This window comes from Bufo bufo, chromosome 1, assembly GCF_905171765.1.
Source record: "Bufo bufo chromosome 1, aBufBuf1.1, whole genome shotgun sequence".
NCBI lineage: Eukaryota > Metazoa > Chordata > Amphibia > Anura > Bufonidae > Bufo > Bufo bufo.
The window spans coordinates 545,301,783-545,322,481 of record NC_053389.1 but is presented as its reverse complement, the minus strand read 5'-3'; positions in this window follow the sequence as shown (position 1 = coordinate 545,322,481).

Genomic DNA, 20,699 nt, shown 5'->3' with positions numbered 1-20,699 from the left:
AGCAATCTGTCACCTGGAGAGGTTTTCATATCTAAACTAGCTTATCTGTACAGCGGCACCCAATAAAAAGCATAGCAATGTGCTAATAATAGGGCCACAGAAATGAAAGGGATTTTCCGGGACTAACCTATAAATGGGAACTGAGCTGCAGTTTTCGGGAATGGCCACTACACAGTGTATTGAGCTGTGGTGTTTCTGTTCACTTCTGGAATCTCCTAACAGCTGAACAGTTGGGGTGCTAGGTGTTGGACCACCACTATTCTCATATTGATGACCTATCTTATGGATAGGTTATTAGTGTATTGTTCCTGGAAAACCCCTTTTAAGTGCCTTCCAATTTATGTCTGAGGGTGTCTGTACACGTGTCCCCAATGGCAGATGTCTTGGGAGAGGAGGATGAAGTAGATGAATTTCAACTGCCCAATCCTCTTTTCCCCAGGCTGATGGTACACTTGTATGAAGGGGTCGCGAGAGGTAGCAGTACGCCAATAGCTATAGACAAACGGGTATGTAGTGTGTAAGGCTAGCCTAAGGAAATAAGCTCTTCATGATTCTCAGGCAGTTGTCAATGATCATTCTTGAATGTGGTGACTAGACAGCGTACAGAGGGGAAGGGGCTTATGTGACCGCCTTTGGAAGGGTGGATAGTGAGAACAATTTCACCCAGTATTTCACAGTTTTATTAGAACATTTTGAAGACTGAATATAATAGGGACCTAATCATAAGACAGAATCACTTTAATATGGCATCTAATCTAATCATAAAGTAAAGATCAGTTAAGTTATTTTACAAAACAGTAATTTTAGGTAAACTAATCTCATATTGAACAATTTGGTAGATGGTAAAATCCATTTTATTCTCGAGATTCTTCCCTTTGATTAGGAAGCGATAATGACATCCTGAAAACAAGACTGAAAACGGCAGTATTTTATAGAAACTTCACAGGATAGTAGATGTTCACACTGATTAAATTGTTTTTCATTTGTCACAGATATTGCTTGGTGATGGTGATTATTTGTCTTGCACTCACTTTAGATCTTATGCTGTAGAGAAATGCTCTGATTTGTTATTACCCTTGCAACCCTCTACCCAACTGCATTGTTAAAAAAAAACTAAAAAAACTTTGACTATTTGTGACTGCTTTACAAGCCACTCGTCCTTCAGCTCTATATTGAGTGACACCGCTCAGGCTGGAGAATATAAGGTTTAAAAGTTCAGTACCTAGTTCTAGGTTCCTGTACTGCAATAGGACAGTAATTTTTTTTTTTTTATTCTACATCAGATGAATGTTCATGGCCTGGTATAAAGACGACTCCCCAGAATGCAAACCAGAGTAAATCCCTTGGAAGCCATCTGCATTGTAAACGCAACTGAGCTATAATGCAGACTCAACTCCAGTCCTCAGGGCCCCCCCGCCCGTCATGATTTTAGAATATCCAACAGATATTGGGGTAACTCCTAATGCATTGACACTAATTATATCACCTGCTCAATACTAAGTAAATCCTTAAAACATGACCGACAGGTGGACCCTGAGGACCAGAGTTGAGGAACATCACTCTACAAATCACAATAGGAAATGAAATTATTTCAGACTCATTAGGACTTCCCTTATGATTTGCTTAAGGCAGTGAAAGGGTTAAGACAGCTAGCTATGGGTTTTTAACCTAGTGTTGAGCTTAATATTTGATTTCGGAGTGGTCTTGGGTAGAACAAAGTAAGTAGTTAATGTTCTGGCTATCTGCGGTAGCATGTTCTGCTTTTCTTTGTGGTCTAGGGTAGAAGAGCTACATTGTTCTCTCTATGATCAAGCAAAAAAAAATTTATGAGTGCCCTGTAGGATCAGGAAAGGAATAGTTAGGGGAATCTGGTGCCATCACTCCCCCCCTAAATCTGCATTACAAATCACACACACTATCTAGAATGCAGTAAGCAAGCTAGCAAGTCTTGTAGTCCAAAAGACATTGCATTTGAAGGGCTTTACTGTAGAGGAGATTGCGGCATGTAAATGAGCGGTCTCCTTCCCTGACGAGCAGGCGATTGCCGAGAAGGAACGCTTCCCGTGTAAAGGGACCTTTACAGCGGTTTGTCCTTGTACAGCTTTGCTAACCTAAGTGGATTTAGTTGCTGCAAAGTGGATATAAAAAAGTGTGTCTTGTGTAAAGCCCATCTGCCACTTGTTCCATTGGGGACAGTCATGTTGTGTGCTGTTATTTTTCATGGCAATGGAACCCATCAAATAACGAGATACGAATGATGTCACTGCTTTATTTTATGGCCAAGTGCTGTATGAGTCTGGTCCTGTGGCTGACTGATTCCCAATGGTGGGTTTGGCGGTAATCTAAATGTGTTTGAAAGGCAACTGTTACTCCTCAGGTACCTCTTCTCTCTTGGGATTAGCATGCATGTTTGCTGCAGGGAATCTGCTTGTTAATAGGACTGAGACTGGAGAAAATTTCTAGGAAGAGGCCAGATATTTTCTACTGTGGAATTTAATGCAAATTTGCAGCAAATCTGTATGTACTGTATTACAAAGGGTAAAATCTTGTTTAAAATCTGAAGAATTTCTACAACATAATGAGTATTTAGATTTTTAAGGGAAAACTGTCAACAACGTTAAGCTGCCCTTCCCGATGGCAGCATAAAGTAGTGGCAGACATGCTGATTTCAGCAGTGTGTCACTCATGAGTTGAGTGGTTGTCGAGAACCAGCTTTATAGTTATCACAGCCCAGGCCTGGTAAAGAGAGTCATAGTTGGGCCCTATTCAGTTGACTGTATGGGTACCGTGCCCGTATTGCGGACTACAAAAAACCAGGTCCGCAGTACATGGGCACCAGCCGCATGAACTCTGCTGCGGTGAACCCTTTGACTTGAATGGGTCGGCGATCTGCAACATACAGCAAAAGATAGGACAAGTTCTATCTTTTTTTTAGTGTGGAGGCATGGAAACGGAAGCCCACAGAAGGGCTTCCGAATGTTAAAGATAGAACATGTCCTTTCTTTTGCTGTATGTTGTGGATCACAGAATCATTCAAGTCAAAGGGTCCGCACCACAGCACGGAGTTCACATGCCTGCTGCCTGTGTATTGCGGACCCACTGTTTGCGGTCCGCAACATGGACATGGCTGCAATGCAGTCGCCTGACTGGTGCCTTCAGTATATGATCGGTGGGGGTCCGACACCCTGGACCCCTGCTGATCAGTTGTTTGAGAAGGCACCAGCTGTCACAGTAGCGCTGCAGCCTTCTCTTAGCTTTTCCTAGGCCAGTGACGACACATTCTCCAGCCCCATAGCAGCTATTGGAGCTGAACGCGATACCAAGCACAGCCGCTATACAATGTACGGCACTGTGCTTGGTGAGCACAGAGAAGGCAGTGGCGCAACCAGGAGAGCGCAGGTGCCTTCATAAACAGCTGATCAGCAGGGGTCGAACCCCCACCGAGCATAGGTCACCAGTTGTAAACTCTTGGGAAACCTATATATACTGAAAAGGGTTATTGCCTGTAGTTCTGGGTCTTCTCCTTGCAGGTGTGTATATGTGGTGGTTTTACATGCTATGTTTTTTTGGGATTTTGGGAATACAATATCTCCTTATGGAGAGGAAAAACACCATTGCAAGTAAGGCTACTTTCACACTAGCGTTATTCTTTTCCGGCATAGAGTTCCGTCCTAGAGGCTCAATACCTGGAGAACAATCCGTTCAGGATGTCTTCAGTTCAGTGTTTTTGCCTTTTCAGGACGGAAATAATACCGCAGCATGCTACAGTTTTATCTCCGTCCAAAATTCGGGAACACTTGCTGGAATGCTAGATCCGGCATTTTTTCTCATTGAAATGCATTGATGCCAGATCCGGCATTGCGGTCTGCGCATGCTTAGACCGCAAAAAATGTGAAAATAAATAAATGCCGGATCCGTTTTTCCGGATGACACCGGAGAGACTGATCCGGCATTTCAATGCATTTGTCATACGTATCAGGATCCTGATCCGTATGACAAATGCCATCCGTTTGCATACGTCTTGACGGATCCGGCAGGCAGTTCCGGCGACGGAACTGCCTGCCGGAATCCTCTGCCGCAAGTGTGAAAGTAGCCTAAGCCGGCAGGAGTCAGAAGTAGAATTCCTTCCTTTTATATTTCACATTTTTTCACACATTTCTGGATTTGTTTAAAAACTGCACACCATTGGTGAAACCACCTTTTAGAAGGAGTTTCTTTACACTTGGCCAGTCTTTTATTCTTTTTCAATTCGTATGTGGGTCTATTGAGCTGGAGACGTTTTCTTATTTCTAGTTTATTCTTTGGCTGAATTTTGCAAAACAGAAATACCTTGATGGATGTCATATAGAAATACAGGATTCTCGTTCTTTTCTTTGGGTACATGTTCTATTACAATTACATTGGAAAACATATTGTGTATGGCATTTACCGTTATGTAAGCTGTCATTACAAATTTCAGTACGACCAAATGTTACAAGGCACGGGAATTACTTTTCTGTTAAGAGAAAGCAACATGAAGAAAGAGGAAGAAAGTTGACTACTGTAGTTGTTTTGCAGTGTTAAATGTGGATTTCTGTTTATATTGCAGTTTTTGTCTTTTTTTATGAGAGGTTTTCAATAATGTATGTTTAGGATAATTGTAGTTTGTATCTTTGCAATCAATCTGGCTTGTCGGAGTTCCATTACCATTGTAAGGGGAAATGAAGGCAGCTTGATGAGTTCATTATGTATTGATACTCTCATGTTATGACTTTGGGATGTTTTTTTATTATAATGCAGAGGGTCTACTTATTTGCTGATATGATAAACCTGCATTACACTTAGTATTTTCTGTGGAGGGTTACTGTATAAAGAACCAAGTAGCACCTTCTTTATGCATCATATGTGCAGTAGAATTATTCTGCAATGCTATTACTCATGACAACCATTGCAAAACATTATTTTTTTTATTAAGTTACATGATATAGAGAGCAATGATGTGCAATATTCTGCAGCAAGCAGTCCATGCCAGCTTTAATCCAGTATACTTCTAGTAGTTTTGATCTGGTTGCTATCTTACACCATTTTCTGGCTTCTGTGTTTACATACAGTAGTGCTATTTTGGGTTAATTGTATCCACAACTACACAGTGGAAATATATATATATATATATATATATATATATATATATACACACGCAGTAATTTGTGAATCATGGGAGTGAGGTTTCACAACTCATACACACCCTACCTAAGTAGATGCTGGAGACTTTGTCTGATGCAAGAAACATTAGCGCTCCAGTGGAACAAATGGCCCATAGAGATCAGGATTATTAGATTATAGGGAGTTACTTTTTTTGGTGGAATTACACTTTAAAATATCATAAGCATCAAGGACCTAGTAGAATGAATCTTTTTTTTTTTTTTTTTTGTGCCAACTAGTTAGACCAACTGATATGTCTCTGACATTTTTTTTTGGTTCCGAGTTCTGCTTCATCTGAACTGACACTTTCGATGTACGATAATGCACTTTTCTGCATTGTTGACTAATGGCAGTGCTTTGTAGAGTTTACCTCTCAAAGGGTACAATTCATAAACTGGAAGATAAGCTTGTTGCCTGTAGTATAAACTTATCACAGGCTTATTAAAATCCACTTAGAGGGGCTGTCTCATGAAGCAGTGCTTTTCCATTAGGGCCTATAGACGTCTTGGAGTCTTTACCTGTCTATAGTGGCCAGAGCCAGTAGCTATTCATTTGAATGGCCACTCTGTAAAGCCTGAATTACACAAGGCGATTGTTGGGCCAATCATCACTAACGAGCATTCGTATGAACGCTCATTACTGATGATCTGGAAGTGTAATACTGCCACAAGATCACCCGATGTTCATCTGACAATTAAAATCTTTTGACAGGTGTAAAAATTATCATTTGCCGGCGGAAGATCGTGGTGTCTAATCACAATCTGCTGTCGGCAAACAACTGGAAAGTATGGAGATGAGCAATGGTATAATGATCGCTCCTCCCCATGCTGGGGAGGAGATCGCCGCATGTAATAACAGCAGTCTCCTGCACTAGCAAGCAGGCGATTGCCAGGAAGGAACGCTTCCCTCCCGACAATCCCCAGCAGAATCAGGCTGTCTAATACAGCCTTAAGGCTACACTCACATGGGGGGATTTTGCCTCTGAAAAAAAACTTGCTGTGTACTCCACAGCAGAAGCCGCTGCTGTTTCTGCCCCAGTTTCCCGCTTTGGACCAATTTGTGGTTTAGCCCCATTGAATGGAACTTAACCAAGAATGGACACCCACAGCAGCTCCAGCGACATCCATCCAGACACCATCCCAAGAAGGAACATGTCCCTTATTGCCGCGGTCATGGCTTTAAACCACCGGCTGCAAACTGCAGTGCTGCCTCCCATTGTAAAAATTGGGAGGCAGACACCAGGTGCCCGCTGCTATAATTTTGGTACAAAGTTTGCACCAACATTTTAGCGGCATAAACCGTCGTGTGAATGGGCCTTAATCCTACATGTACCCTATAGAGGCTGTCTGCTACTTCTCTCAGCAAATTAGCATATATTAACTTATTACTATACTGGCTTTGTTTTTTTACAAAAGGGGTTGCCATGATGAGAAGACCCCTTTAATTTATGACAGAGGGGTGATTTTGGAGGTTTATGTGATCCTGATTTGTATGTCTTTTCCCCCTTGGCAGTAGCTTTTGAGTTGTCTATGAAGGAAAACCGGTGTATTTTATACCTTTCAGAACAGTTCCTGGTTAATACCGGTAATTCTAGAAGAAGACCGATTAGTACATCTATTTACAGTGATTTGTGACCCTCCATTGAGAATACGTAGACGTGGTTGGCAGTGTACCTGTTACCAGTATGCAGATCCTCGGCATATTATTGACTCGATGGACAGCCTCAGTTTTGCAAAATGTGTATTATGAGAGTGACAGCACAGACATACGTTTCTTGAAAATTCAAGAATAAATTGTATATATATATATATATTTATATACATTTGTCTCATGTATAGAAATGTTTAGTTTTTGCTAAACTGTAAATCTAAACGGTTATTATTTCTTGTACCAGACTGCATTAGAATGATGTTACAATTTCTATGTCTGAAGTCTGAGAGTCTATTTTTTTGAAGTTGTGAATAATTCTAATCTAACAATCTTGTATGTAAGTATATTAACATACCCTGTACATTTTTAAAAAATTATCTTTATTGTTTAACAAAAAGATGAAGAAACTCTTGTAAAAAAATAAAAATAAAACCTCATTTTGATGAACATCAAATAGAATGTGCTTTGTTTTCTTTTGGGTGGTTATTAACCTTTTGTGATGTCACTTTCTGTAGAGCAGAATATGACTGGTTTTCTTCCAGTAATTATCACTGCAGATGTCTTGGATTTTATTTACGTATGTTAAAGTAGTTTTCCGACCCCCTAAGCTCAGATTAGTTATTGCCTGGAATATGTTTAACATAACAAAAGCCAGTCATCTGTTCGCCTGCACTTCGTTCCAGTGTTGATAGTCCTCTATGGACCAGAAGTATACCATTATGTCCATCATCACATGCACCACTTCAGCCAATCACTGGCCTTGGTGGTCACTTGCTGCTTGGGGACATGTGATTGCTGTGGCAAGTGTATGACTGCAGCAGGGCATGTGATCATGGATCGGAGGACATCACATTTCTGGTCCAGGGAAGTGGCTCTCATTTTTATGTTTAAATACATTCTGGGCAATCACTGATTTGAGCTTAGGGGTTTGGATAACCGTTTTAATAAAAATCTTTATGAATATTCATTAGGGTTGAACCCTTTATAAGCTCACTTAGATTTAGCATTTCTTCAGTTGATTATGTGACTTCACATACGGTAATCTGCTAAAATACGCTGAATCTGATGGATGAGGTTCCTAGTTGCAGCCTTTATTCATTTATTTGGATAGAAGTGACCCTTTAGATTACAGCTATGTGGCGACACGTTTCGCGTGACAGCAAAGTTGTGCGACATGGCAACATTTCATGTAATGTAGTTCAATGGTGTCGCTACAGTCACAAAAAAAATCAGACGTGTGGATGTTTTGCGACATTACGAAAATACATTACATAAAATGTTGTGCGACTTTGTAGTCGCACGACACCTGTCGCCATGTAGCTGTACCCTTATTCATTTCAAGACAATAAAAAGGTAAAATGCCATTTACCTTAATGTCCACAAGGCTTACGTTCCATACTAAGATTAAACCCCTGAAACTGGTGACTTTAAACAAATGTTTCTTTGATTATATAGAATAAATTGCTGAAATATAATTATATCGTATTTAACCACCTCAGCCCCTATAGCTTAAACACCCTGAAAGACCAGGCCACTTTTTACACTTCTGACCTACACTACTTTCACCGTTTATTGCTCGGTCATGCAACTTACCACCCAAATGAATTTTACCTCCTTTTCTTCTCACTAATAGAGCTTTCATTTGGTGGTATTTCATTGCTGCTGACATTTTTACTTTTTTTGTTATTAATCGAAATTTAACGATTTTTTTGCAAAAAAATGACATTTTTCACTTTCAGTTGTAAAATTTTTCAAAAAAAACGAGATCCATATAGAAATTTTGCTCTAAATTTATAGTTCTACATGTCTTTGATAAAAAAAAAAATGTTTGGGTAAAAAAAAAAATGGTTTGGGTAAAAGTTATAGCGTTTACAAACTATGGTACAAAAATGTGAATTTCCGCTTTTTGAAGCAGCTCTGACTTTCTGAGCACCTGTCATGTTTCGTGAGGTTCTACAATGCCCAGACAGTACAAACACCCCACAAATGACCCCATTTCTGAAAGTAGACACCCTAAGGTATTCACTGATGGGCATAGTGAGTTCATAGAACTTTTTATTTTTTGTCACAAGTTAGCGGAAAATGATGATTTTTTTTTTTTTTTTTTTTTTTCTTACAAAGTCTCATATTCCACTAACTTGTGACAAAAAATAAAAAGTTCTATGAACTCACTATGCCCATCAGCGAATACCTTGGGGTCTCTTCTTTCCAAAATGGGGTCACTTGTGGGGTAGTTATACTGCCCTGGCATTCTAGGGGCCCAAATGTGTGGTAAGGAGTTTGAAATCAAATTCTGTAAAAAATGACCTGTGAAATCCGAAAGGTGCTCTTTGGAATATGGGCCCCTTTGCCCACCTAGGCTGCAAAAAAGTGTCACACATCTGGTATCTCCGTACTCAGGAGAAGGTGGGGAATGTGTTTTGGGGTGTCATTTTATATATACCCATGCTGGGTGAGAGAAATATCTTGGCAAAAGACAACTTTTCCCATTTTTTTTATACAAAGTTGTCATTTGACCAATATATTTATCTCACCCAGCATGGGTATATGTAAAAAGACACCCCAAAACACATTCCTCAACTTCTCCTGAGTACGGGGATACCAGATGTGTCACACTTTTTTGCAGCCTAGGTGGGCAAAGGGGCCCATATTCCAAAGAGCACCTTTCGGATTTCACAGGTCATTTTTTACAGAATTTGATTTCAAACTCCTTACCACACATTTGGGCCCCTAGAATGCCAGGGCAGTATAACTACCCCACAAGTGACCCCATTTTGGAAAGAAGAGACCCCAAGGTATTCGCTGATGGGCATAGTGAGTTCATGGAAGTTTTTATTTTTTGTCACAAGTTTGTGGAATATGAGACTTTGTATGAAAAAAAAAAAAAAAAAAAAATCATCATTTTCCACTAACTTGTGACAAAAAATAAAAAATTCTAGGAAATCGCCATGCCCCTCACGGAATGCCTTGGGGTGTCTTCTTTCCAAAATGGGGTCACTTGTGGGGTAGTTATACTGCCCTGGCATTCTAGGGGCCCAAATGTGTGGTAAGGAGTTTGAAATCAAATTCAGTAAAAAATGACCAGTGAAATCCGAAAGGTGCTCTTTGGAATATGGGCCCCTTTGCCCACCTAGGCTGCAAAAAAGTGTCACACATCTGGTATCCCCGTACTCAGGAGAAGTTGAGGAATGTGTTTTGGGGTGTCTTTTTACATATACCCATGCTGGGTGAGATAAATATCTTGGTCAAATGACAACTTTGTATAAAAAAAATGGGAAAAGTTGTCTTTTGCCAAGATATTTCTCTCACCCAGCATGGGTATATATAAAATGACACCCCAAAACACATTCCCCACCTTCTCCTGAGTACGGAGATACCAGATGTGTGACACTTTTTTGCAGCCTAGGTGGGCAAAGGGGCCCATATTCCAAAGAGCACCTTTCGGATTTCACAGGTCATTTTTTACAGAATTTGATTTCAAACTCCTTACCACACATTTGGGCCCCTAGAATGCCAGGGCAGTATAACTACCCCACAAGTGACCCCATTTTGGAAAGAAGAGACCCCAAGGTATTCGCTGATGGGCATAGTGAGTTCATAGAACTTTTTATTTTTTGTCACAAGTTAGTGGAATATGAGACTTTGTAAGAAAAAAAAAAAAAAATCATCATTTTCCACTAACTTGTGACAAAAAATAAAAAATTCTAGGAACTTGCCATGCCCCTCACGGAATACCTTGGGGTGTCTTCTTTCCAAAATGGGGTCACTTGTGGGGTAGTTATACTGCCCTGGCATTTTCCAGGGGCCCTAATGTGTGGTAAGTAGGTAAATGACCTGTGAAATCCGAAAGGTGCTCTTTGGAATGTGGGCCCCTTTGCCCACCTAGGCTGCAAAAAAGTGTCACACATCTGGTATCTCCGTACTCAGGAGAAGGTGGGGAATGTGTTTTGGGGTGTCATTTTACATATACCCATGCTGGGTGAGAGAAATATCTTGGCAAAAGACAACTTTTCCCATTTTTTTTATACAAAGTTGGCATTTGACCAAGATATTTATCTCACCCAGCATGGGTATATGTAAAATGACACCCCAAAACATATTCCCCAACTTCTGCTGAATACGGAGATACCACATGTGTGACACTTTTTTGCAGCCTAGGTGGGCAAAGGTGCCCAAATTCCTTTTAGGAGGGCATTTTTAGACATTTGGATACCAGACTTCTTCTCACGCTTTGGGGCCCCTAAAATGCCAGGGCAGTATAAATACCCCACATGTGACCCCATTTTGGAAAGAAGACACCCCAAGGTATTCAATGAGGGGCATGGCGAGTTCATTGAAAAAAAATAATTTTGGCACAAGTTAGCGGAAATTGATTTTTTTGATTTTGTTCTCACAAAGTCTCCCTTTCCGCTAACTTGGGACAAAAATTTCAATCTTTCATGGACTCAATATGCCCCTCAGCGAATACCTTGGGGTGTCTTCTTTCCAAAATGGTGTTATTTGTGGGGTGTTTGTACTGCCCTGGCATTTGAGGGTCTCCGCAATCATTACATGTATGCCCAGCATTAGGAGTTTCTGCTATTCTCCTTATATTGAGCATACGGGTAATGAGATTTTTTTTTTCCGTTCAGCCTCTGGGCTGAAAGAAAAAAATGAACGGCACAGATTTCTTCATTCGCATCGATCAATGTGGATGAAAAAATCTCTGCCAAAAAAAGAAAAAGGAGGGGAAAGGCGTCTGCCAGGACATAGGAGCTCCGCCCAACATCCATACCCACTTCAGCTCGTATGCCCTGGCAAACCCGATTTCTCCATTCACATCAATCGATGTGGATGAATAAATCATTGCCGGGATTTTTTTTTTTTTATATATACAAAGTGTTTGCCAAAGTATATGAACACCGCCACCTCCTCAGCTCATATGCCTCGGCAAACATATCTTTTACTGCAGAGGAGAAATCTCGTCTTGCAGCGCCGCATACACCGAATTGCGTGTAATCTGACAGCAGCGCAATGCTTCTGTCCGAATGCACATCAGTGCTGCAGCTGGTCGATCGGTTGGTCCACCTGGAAGGTAAAAAAAACAAAACAAAAAAGAAAAAACCAGGCCGCAAAGCAATAACTTTATTAACTTTAGAACAGAACATATTAACTTTTTTAAACTTTTTTAACTTTTTTACTTACCGGTAATTTTTTTTTTGTTTAGTTTTTTTTACCTTTATAGAACAAACCTCTCCTTCCCCATGGGACAATGTGCAAAGCGCAAATCGCCCAAAGATGTGGCGAAGTACGTTATGCACTTTATCCCAGGTGAAAGGAGAGGTTTGCAGCAGCTGAGAGTAAAAGGGCCCTAATAGCCCTGTGTGCCTGTCCTGTGAGATGCAATCCCTATGCTAGGTGTACCTGTGTGTGGTACTTCCGGAACCACTCTCCATAGCATAGGGCAGGGTGGTCCGGACAGTCAGGACAGAAATAGCGGGTGTCACGCCTTATTCCACTCCTGCTACAGACACGACATCTTTTTCGGGGTGACGGTTGGGTTGAGGTACCAGGAACGACACTGGGGAAATGTCGCTCGTGTAGACGGCTAACTACACTGGGGGATGGGGCCACGGAACCTCCTGGGTAAAGGAGGTTCTCGATGATCTCTTCCTGGAATTTGAGGAAAGATCGTGTTCTCCCAGCCTTACTGTAGAGAACAAAACTATTGTAGAGCGCCAATTGAATTAAATATACAGACACCTTCTTATACCAGCGTCTGGTTCTGCGGGAAACTAAATACGGAGACAACATCTGGTCATTGAAGTCCACCCCTCCCATGAGCGCATTATAGTCGTGGACACAGAGGGGCTTTTCAATGACACGGGTTGCTCGCTCAATTTGGATTGTCGTGTCTGCGTGAATGGAGGAGAGCATGTAAACGTCACGCTTGTCTCTCCATTTCACCGCGAGCAGTTCTTCGTTACACAAGGCAGCCCTCTCCCCCCTTGCAAGACGGGTGGTTACAAGCCGTTGGGGGAAGCCCACGCGACTAGTTCGCGCGGTGCCACAGGCGCAAATCCGTTCTAGAAACAAATGCCTAAAGAGGGCCACACTTGTGTAAAAATTGTCCACATAAAGATGGTACCCCTTGCCGAATAAGGGTGACACCAAGTCCCAGACTGTCTTCCCACTGCTCCCCAGGTAGTCAGGGCAACCGACCGGCTCCAGGGTCTGATCTTTTCCCTCATAGATCCGAAATTTGTGGGTATAGCCTGTGGCCCTTTCACAGAGCTTATACAATTTGACCCCATACCGGGCACGCTTGCTTGGGATGTACTGTTTGAAGCCAAGGCGCCCGGTAAAATGTATTAGGGACTCGTCTACGCAGATGTTTTGCTCGGGGGTATACAAATCTGCAAATTTCTGGTTGAAATGGTCTATGAGGGGCCGAATTTTGTGGAGCCGGTCAAAAGCTGGGTGCCCTTTGGGACGGGAGGTGGTGTTGTCGCTAAAATGCAGGAAACGGAGGATGGCCTCAAATCGTGCCCTGGACATAGCAGCAGAGAACATGGGCATGTGATGAATCGGGTGCGTTGACCAATATGACCGCAATTCATGCTTTTTTGTCAGGCCCATGTTGAGGAGAAGGCCCAAAAAAATTTTAATTTCGGAAACTTGGACTGGTTTCCACCGGAAAGGCTGGGCATAAAAGCTTCCCGGGTTGGCGGATATAAATTGTGTGGCATACTGGTTGGTCTCTGCCACGACTAAGTCCAAGAGCTCCGCAGTCAAGAACAGCTCAAAAAATCCCAGGGCCGAACCGATTTGAGCCGTCTCAACCCGAACTCCAGACTGGGCGGTGAAAGGGGGAACTACAGGTGCGGCTGAAGTTGGTGACTGCCAATCAGGGTTTGCCAGCACCTCAGGGATTCTAGGGGCTCTACGGGCCTGTCTGTGCGGTGGCTGCGACGGGGTAACTACTGCACGTGCCACCGTACCAGCTTCAACTGCCCTTCTGGTGCTCGCCACGTCACCATGTTGTACGGCAGTGCTGGTACTAGGTCCAGGGAGGGCTGCGCTGCTGGTGTATGCCTCACCACGTGATCCGGCAGCGACAGCCCCACTCTGCTGCTCTTGAAGCGGATCCTGCATAACCTGTGGTCTAGCGACACGGGGCCGGGTACGCCTGGTGCTGCCAGGGACCTCCACCTCCTCGTCCGAACTTTGGGTCAGAGAGCCACTGCTTTCCACAGGTTCATATTCTGACCCGCTAGATTCGTCAGATGAGGGTTCCCACTCCTCATCCGACTGGGTCAGAATCCTGTAGGCCTCTTCAGAAGAATACCCCCTGTTTGACATTTTGGACTACTAAATTTAGGGGTATTCCCTGAGACTACCCAAGAAAAAAAGCAAACCTGTCTTACAAAGGGGAGGCTAGCGAAGTACCAGAGGCCGCTGCGGTTGATAAAAAATATCAAAACTGATTTTTTTATCGCCGCAGTGCGTGTAAAATGAATGTGCAGTGATCAAAAAATATATATTTTTTGTCACTGCGGTGGGGCGGGCGTGGGTGAACGCATGTGTGGGCGACCGATCAGGCCTGATCGGGCAAACACTGCGTTTTGGGTGGAGGGCGAACTAAAGTGACACTAATACTATTATAGATCTGACCGTGATCAGTTTTGATCACTTACAGATACTATAAAAGTACAAATGCTGATTAGCGATACGCTATTCAGCGAATAAAAGTGACTGCGGTGCGGTGGGGTGGGCGCTAACTGACGCTAACTACCTAACCAAGGGGCCTAAACTATCCCTAAAACCTAACAGCCAATACTAGTGAAAAAAAAAAAGTGACAGTTTACACTGATCACTTTTTTTCCTTTCACTGGTGATTGACAGGGGTGATCAAAGGGGTGATCAAAGGGTTAATTGGGGTGCAGGGGGGTGATCAGGGGCTACAGTGAAGTGTTTGGTGTACTCACAGTGATGTCTGCTTCTCTGCTGGATCCAACCGACGAAAAGGACCAGCAGAGGAGCAGAGAAGCCATATAACAGATCATATTTACTAATATGATCTGTTATATGGCTTGTGATTGGATTTTTTAAAAATCGCCAGCCTGCCAGCCAATGATCATTGCTGGCAGGCTGGTGACGAACTTGTTCTTTAACTTTTGCCGGCCCGCGATGCGCATGCGCGGGCCGGCTTGGAGCGAAATCTCGCGTCTCGCGAGATGACGCGTATATGCGTGACTGTGCGCAGCGCTGCCACCTCCGGAACGCGAATCTGCGTACAGCGGTCCGGAGGTGGTTAAAGGGCTTCTGTCAGCCCACTAAACCGTTTTTTTTTTTTTTTTGTTTACTAATAATCCCTATACTGCGAGCTCTGCATACATAAGTAAAATAATAATTTTCGTTCAGTAGAATTTGATAAAACGCTATTTTTATAATATGTAAATTACCTTGCTACCAGCAAGTAGGGCGGCTACTTGCTGGTAGAAGCCGCATCCTCCGACCCTAATGACGCCCCCTCCGCATTGTGATTGACAGGGCCAGGGAACGGAATCGTTCTCTGCTGGCCCTGCCTGTTTTCATTCAATATCTGGCGCCTGCGCCGCGGCCGTACCTATCTTCAATCTGCGCAGGCGCACTGAGAGGCGGCCACTCACTCGGCCGCTCGCTCCTCAATGCGCCGGGTGTAGATGTGACGTCATCGGCGCAGGCGCATTGAGGATGGAGCGGCCGAGTGAGTGGCCGCCTCTCAGTGCGCCTGCGCAGATTGAAGATAGGTACGGCCGCGGCGCAGGCGCCAGATATTGAATGAAAACAGGCAGGGCCAGCAGAGAACGATTCCGTTCCCTGGCCCTGTCAATCACAATGCGGAGGGGGCGTCATTAGGATCGGAGGATGCGGCTGCTACCAGCAAGTAGCCGCCCTACTTGCTGGTAGCAAGGTAATTTACATATTATAAAAATAGCGTTTTATCAAATTCTACTGAACGAAAATTATTATTTTACTTATGTATGCAGAGCTCGCCGTATAGGGATTATTATTAAACAAAACAAAAAAAAACGGTTTAGTGGGCTGACAGAAGCCCTTTAACCACCTCCGGACCGCCGAACGCAGCGACGCATCCTGGAGGTGGTTGATTCATTCCGCCTGGACGCGCCAGCGCGTCCTCTCGCGAGACGCGAGATTTCGGTCACAGCCGGCCCGCGCATGCGCATCGCGGGCCGGCAAAAGTTCGAGGAGAATTGCATCAGCAACCTGCCAGCCAATGATTGTCGCTGGCAGGTTGCTGATTTTTTAAAAACCGAATCACAAGCCATATAACAGATCATATTAGTAAATATGATCTGTTATATGGCTTCTCTGCTCCTCTGCTGGTCCTTTTCGTCGGTTAGATCCAGCAGAGGAGCAGACTGAACTGTGAGTACCCACCAAACACTGTCCTTAGCCCCAGATCACCTTCCATCACCCCCATCATCCAAATTAACCCCTTGATCGCCCCCTGTCAATCACGCAGGATCCGCTTCAAGAGCAGCAGAGTGGGGCTGTCGCTGCCATATCACGTGAGGCATACACCAGCAGCGCAGCCCTTCCTGGACCTAGTACCAGCACTGCCGTACAACATGGTGAAGTAGCGAGCACCAGAAGGGCAGTTGAAGCTGGTATGGTGGCACGTGCAGTAGTTACCCCGTCGCAGCCACCGCACAGACAGGCCCGTAGAGCCCCTAGAGTCTCTGAGGTGCTGGCAAACCCTGATTGGCAGTCACCAACTTCAGCCGCACCTGTAGTTCCCCCTTTCACCGCCCAGTCTGGAGTTCGGGTTGAGACAGCTCAGATCGGTTCGGCCCTGGGATTTTTTGAGCTGTTCTTGACTGCGGAGCTCTTGGACTTAGTCGTGACAGAAACAAATCGGTATGCCACACAATTTATAACCGCAAACCCGGGAAGCTATTATGCCCAGCCTTTCCGGTGGAAACCAGTCCAAGTTTCCGAACTTAAAATTTTTCTGGGCCTTCTCCTCAACATGGGTCTAACTAAAAAGCATGAATTGCGGTCATATTGGTCCACGAACCCAATTCATCACATGCCCATGTTCTCTGCTGCTATGTCCAGGGCACGATTTGAGACCATCCTGCATTTCCTGCATTTTAGCGACAACACCACCTTCCGTCCCAGAGGCCACCCAGCTTTTGACAGGCTCCACAAAATTCGGCCCCTCATAGACCATTTCAACCAGAAATTTGCAGATTTGTATACCCCTGAGCAAAACATCTGCGTAGACGAGTCCCTAATACATTTTACCAGGCGCCTTGGCTTCAAACAATACATCCCAAGCAAGCGTGCCCGGTATGGGGTCAAATTGTATAAGCTCTGTGAAAGGGCCACAGGCTGTACCCACAAATTTCAGATTTATGAGGGAAAAGATCAGACCCTGGAGCCGGTCGGTTGCCCTGACTACCTGGGGAGCAGTGGGAAGACAGTCTGGGACTTGGTGTCACCCTTATTCGGCAAGGGGTACCATCTTTATGTGGACAATTTTTACACAAGTGTGGCCCTCTTTAGGCATTTGTTTCTAGAACAGATTTGCGCCTGTGGCACCGCGCGAACTAGTCGCGTGGGCTTCCCCCAACGGCTCGTTACCACCCGTCTTGCAAGGAGGGAGAGGGCCGCCTTGTGTAACGAAGAACTGCTCGCGGTGAAATGGAGAGACAAGCGTGACGTTTACATGCTCTCCTCCATTCACGCAGACACGACAATCCAAATTGAAAGGGCAACCCGTGTCATTGAAAAGCCCCTCTCAGTCCACGACTATAATGCGCTCATGGGAGGGGTGGACTTCAATGACCAGATGTTGGCTCCCTATTTAGTTTCCCGACGCACCAGACGCTGGTATAAGAAGGTGTCTGTATATTTAATTCAATTGGCTCTGTATAATAGTTTTGTTCTCTACAGTAAGGCTGGGAGAACACGATCCTTCCTCAAAATCCAGGAAGAGATCATCGAGAACCTCCTGTATCCAGGAGGTTCCGTGGCCCCAACCACCAGTGTAGTTAGCCGTCTACACGAGCGACATTTCCCCAGTGTCGTTCCTGGTACCTCAACCCAACCGCCACCCCGAAAAAAATGTTGTGTCTGTAGCAGGAGTGGAATAAGGCGTGACACCCGCTATTTCTGTCCTGACTGCCCTGACCACCCTGTCCTATGCTTAGGAGAGTGTTTCCGGAAGTACCACACACAGGTACACTTAGCATAGGGATTGCATCTCACAGGACAGGCACACAGGGCTATTAGGGCCCTTTTACTCACAGCTGCTGCAAACCTCTCCTTTCACCTGGGATAAAGTGCATAACGTACTTCGCCACATCTTTGGGAGATTTGCGCTTTGCACATTGTCCCATGGGGAAGGAGAGGTTTGTTCTATAAAGGTAAAAAAAACTAAACAAAAAAAAAATTACCGGTAAGTAAAAAAGTTAACGTTCAGTTAAAAAAGTTAAAAAAAAGTTTATATGTTCTGTTCAAAAGTTAATAAATTTATTGTGTTGCGGCCTGTTTTTTTTTTTTTTTTTTTTTTACCTTCCAGGTGGACCAACCGATCGACTAGCTGCAGCACTGATGTGCATTCTGACAGAAGCATTGCGCTGCTGTCAGATTACACGCAAGTCGGTGTATGCGGCGAGGCATAAAAGATACGTTTGCCGAGGCATATGAGCTGAGGAGGTGGCGGTGTTCATATACTTTGGCAAACACTTTGGCAAGGATTTATTCATCCACATCGATTGATGTGAATGGAGAAATCTGGTTTGCCAGGGCATACGAGCTAAGTGGGTATGGATGTTGGGCGGAGCTCCTATGTCCTGGCAGACGCCTTTCCCCTCCTTTTTCTTTTTTTGGCAGAGATTTTTTCATCCACATTGATCGATGCGAATGAAGAAATCTGTGCCGTTCATTTTTTTCTTTCAGCCCAGAGGCTGAACGAAAAAAAAAAATCTCATTACCCGTATGCTCAATATAAGGAGAATAGCAGAAACTTCTAATGCTGGGCATACATGTAATGATTGCGGAGACCCTCAAATGCCAGGGCAGTACAAACACCCCACAAATAACACCATTTTGGAAAGAAGACACCCCAAGGTATTTGCTGAGGGGCATATTGAGTCCATGAAAGATTGAAATTTTTGTCCCAAGTTAGCGGAAAGGGAGACTTTGTGAGAAAAAAATCAATTTCCGCTAACTTGTGCCAAAATTTTTTTTTTTCTATGAACTCGCCATGCCCCTCATTGAATACCTTGGGGTGTCTTCTTTCCAAAATGGGGTCACATGTGGGGTATTTATACTGCCCTGGCATTTTAGGGGCCCCAAAGCGTGAGAAGAAGTCTGGTATCCAAATGTCTAAAAATGCCCTCCTAAAAGGAATTTGAGCACCTTTGCGCATCTAGGCTGCAAAAAAGTGTCACACATGTGGTATCGCCGTACTCAGGAGAAGTTGGGGAATGTGTTTTGGGGTGTCATTTTACATATACCCATGCTGGGTGAGAGAAATATCTTGGTCAAATGCCAACTTTGTATAAAAAAATGGGAAAAGTTGTCTTTTGCCAAGATATTTCTCTCACCCAGCATGGGTATATGTAAAATGACACCCCAAAACACATTCTCCAACTTCTCCTGAATACGGAGATACCACATGTGTGACACTTTTTTGCAGCCTAGGTGGGCAAAGGGGCCCACATTCCAAAGAGCACCTTTCGGATTTCACCGGCCATTTTTTACAGAATTTGATTTCAAACTCCTTACCACACATTTGGGCCCCTCGAATGCCAGGGCAGTATAACTACATCACAAGTGACCCCATTTTAGAAAGAAGACACCCCAAGGTATTCCGTGAGGGGCATGGCGAGTTCCTAGAATTTTTTATTTTTTGTCAGACGTTAGTGGAAAATGGTGATTTTTTTTTTTTTTTTCTTACAAAGTCTCATATTCCACTAACTTGTGACAAAAAATAAAAACTTCCATGAACTCACTATGCCCATCAGCGAATACCTTGGGGTGTCTTCTTTCCAAAATGGGGTCACTTGTGGGGTAGTTATACTGCCCTGGCATTCTAGGGGCCCAAATGTTTTTGCTATCTCTCTGATGGGTTTGTTTTGATTTTTAAGCCTAATGATGGCTTGCTTCACCGATAGAGACAGCTCTTTGACAGCAACAGATTCCAAATGCAAATAGCACACTTGAAATGAACTCTGGACCTTTTATCTGCTCATTGTAATTGGGATAATAAGGGAATAACACACACCTGGCCATGGAACAGCTGAGAAGCCAATTGTCCCATTACTTTTGGTTCCTTAACAAGTGGGAGGCACATATGCAAACTGTTGTAATTCCTACACCGTTCACCTGATTTGGATGTAAATACCCTCAAATTAAAGCTTACAGTCTGCAGTTAAAGCACCTCTTGTTCATTTAATTTCAAATTCATTATGGTGGTGTATAGAGCCAAAAATGTTAAAATTGTGTCGATGTCTCAATATTTATGGACCTGACTGTATGTTTTCATCATGGGCATCTATGCCTCCTTTGATGCAACCCATTTTCTTATTGGCCTTGGCAGCAGCTTTTCCATGTCAGTGTTACCTAGTGTTTTATCATTTAGTATGTACGGGTGATTTGCATTTTTCCTTCCCATGTGCATAACCTTACATTTGTCAGTGTTATACCTTATCTGCCACTTCTCTGCTCAAGCCTCTAATCTATCCAGATCCATCTGTAGCTGTATATTGTCCTCTTCAGTGTTAATTACTTTACACAGTTTAGTGTCATCTGCAAAAAATTATTTTTTACTGTGCAAGCCTTCTACAAGATCATTAATAAATATATTGAAG